The sequence below is a fragment of the Schistocerca piceifrons genome, chromosome 3 (assembly GCF_021461385.2).
Source record: "Schistocerca piceifrons isolate TAMUIC-IGC-003096 chromosome 3, iqSchPice1.1, whole genome shotgun sequence".
NCBI classification, from domain to species: Eukaryota; Metazoa; Arthropoda; class Insecta; order Orthoptera; family Acrididae; genus Schistocerca; species Schistocerca piceifrons.
Genome location: NC_060140.1, coordinates 179,639,498 through 179,642,340, shown reverse-complemented (window position 1 = coordinate 179,642,340; position 2,843 = coordinate 179,639,498). Strand labels below are relative to the sequence as shown.

General features: G+C 47.3%; 1 pseudogene; it reads left to right on the top strand.

Moving 5' to 3' along the window:
* Positions 1–2,158: 2,158 nt before the first annotated feature.
* Positions 2,159–2,277, top strand: LOC124791166 (annotated as a pseudogene).
* The last annotated feature ends 566 nt before the right edge of the window (positions 2,278–2,843 follow it).

Genomic DNA, 2,843 nt, shown 5'->3' with positions numbered 1-2,843 from the left:
GGCATATTCGATAGGGTTCATGTCTGGAGAACATGCTGCCCACTCTACTCGAGCGATGTCGTTATCCTGAAGGAAGTCATTCACAAGAGTGCACGATGGGGGCGCGAATTGTCGTCCATGAAGACGAATGCCTCGCCAATGTGCTGCCGATATGGTTGCACTATCTGTCGGAGTATGGGATTCACGTATTGTACAGCCGTTATGACGCCTTCCATGACCACTAGCGGTGTACGTCGGCCCCACATAATGCCTTCCCAAAACAGCAGGGAACCTCCACCTTGCTGCACTCGCTGGTCAGTGCGTCTAAGGCGTTCAGCCTGACAGGGTTGCCATCAAGCACATCTCTAACGATTGTCTGGCTGAAGGCATATGCGACACTCATCGGTGAAGAGAACGTGAGCAGTCCATTCGGCATGTTGTTGGGCCCATCTGTACCGCGCTACATGGAGTCGTGGTTGCGAAGATGGACCTCGCCATGGACGTCGGTAGTGAAGTTGGGCATCACACAGCCTATGGCGCACAGTTTGAGTCGTAACACAACGTCCTGTGGCTGCACGAAAAGCATTATTCAACATGGTGGCGTTGCTGTCAGGGTTCCTCCGAGCCATAATCCGTAGGTAGCGGTCATCCACTGCAATAGTAGCCCTTAGGTGGCCTGAGCGAGGCATGACATCGACAGCTCCTGTCTCTCTGTATCTCCTCCATGTCCGAACAACATCGCTTTGATTCACTCCGAGAAGCCTGGACTCTTCCCTTGTTGAGAGCCCTTCCTGGCACAAAGTAACAATGTGGACGCAATCGAACCGCGGTATTGACCGTCTAGGCACGGTTGAACTACAGACAACAAGAGCCGTGTACCTCCTTCCTGCTGGAATGAGTGGAACTGATCGGCTGTTGGACCCCCTCCGTCTAATAGGCGCTGCTCATGTATGGTTGTTTACATCTTTGGGCGGGTTTAGCGACATCTCTGAACAATCAGAGGGACTGTGCCTGTGATACAATATCCATAGTCAACGTCTATCTTCAGGAATTCTGGGAACCGGGGTAATGCAAGACTTTTTTATGTGTGTAGCTTTTGATTGTAATCTACTGTCAATAAACGCTTTCCAAACTACAGTATTCTGGGATTTCATTTAGCCTACCTAATACGTAGAAAGTGCATAGTGCTGTAGAAACTTTATTTCACATTTCCGGTTGTAGGTTCCTTAATGCGAAATGTTCTGAATTTCATGCTGTAAAGTCTCACAGAATTTTAAAACATAATCTGTGACACCATACATACCGTGATGTGGTCTGTACCACAGTTTAAAACTCGACAAAAGACATTTTTTAGCCAAGAACCTCAGATGATCATATAAGATATCTTACGTAGAAAGCTACGCTCAACATACAACATACAGTAATTCGAGCCAACAGTGTTAACACACTGCAGATTGAAATTTTCATTCCTAATGCAAACATCCACGCGTACATCTGTATTCCACAAGCCATCTTATGACAAATGGTGGAAGGTACTTTGTGAGTCACTTCACCACTTTCGGTTTCCAGCGGCAAATGGTTCGCTGGAAGGACAATTGCTGATAAACCTCAGTGTGAGCACGAGCTCTCTAATCTTACCTTCATGGTCTTTTCGTGAGAAATACCTGCAGGGAAGCAATATGTTGTCTGATTCATCTAGGAACGTAGCCCTACGCTGTGGGAAATTTAATGGTAAACCACACTGCGACGCAGAACGACTCTCTTGCAGCGTCTGCCTCTGGAGGTCATTTATCATCCCTGTGACGCTTTCGTGCTTTCTTAATGAACCCATAAAGAAACGTGGTGCTCTTCTTTGGATCGTCTCTATTTCCTCTATCAAACATGTAGCACGTGTCCCAGACTGTCGAGCAATATTCAAGTACTGCTCGAACGAGTTACCTCGTTTTTGGGTGGACTACACTTTATGAGGATTTTTCATTAAAACTCAGTCTGTGTTCTATTTTACCTGCGATTACTATTATGTGGTCGTTTCACTCTAAATTGCTGCGTTCACATACCCCTGCATATTTTGTCGATGTGACTCCTTCGCCTGGTTGTTCTGTAAGAGTGCAATCATACAACAACGGATCTTTCTACCTTTATCGTAATATGTTACATATATTTATGTTGTGAGTCAACTGCCAACGACCTTGCCGCAGTGGTAACACCGGCTCCCGTCAGATCACCGAAGTTAAGCGCTGTCGGGCTTGGCCAGCACGTGGATGGGTCACCATCCGGGTCTGCCGAGTGGTGTTGGCAAGCGGGGTGCACTCAGCCCTTGTGAGATCAGTTGAGGAGATACTTGAGTGAGAAGTAACGATACTAGTCACAAAAACTGACAACGACCGGGAGAGCAGTGTGCTAACCACATGCCTCTTCGTATCCGCATCCGGTGACGCTAACGGGCTGAGGATGACACGGCGACCAGTCGGTACCGTTGGGCCTTTAAGACTTGTTCAAACGGTGTTTTTGTTTCTGGGTCAACTGCCAATATCTGCATCAACCTTCGATCCTCGCCAGATGTTTCTGCATTTCGCTTGGGAACCTTAAACCTCCTAATTATATCTTAGAAATATAGGGAGGTGCGGAAAATATCTGTGAGACTGACACGGAACTAAACACTGTTAATGAGCAGGGGAAATGACCGTCGCAGAAAATGCTGGAAACCGTGATTTAGATGCCGCCATCGGTTGTGGTTACATGTCTGCGAATGCGCATCCCCAGCATGCTCTGTCCCGAGTACTTCGCTGTGTCAATCCGTTTGAGAGAGTCAGAGGATCAGACGTGTTTAGTGACTAGTTGATGCATCACAAAATGGAGCTTAG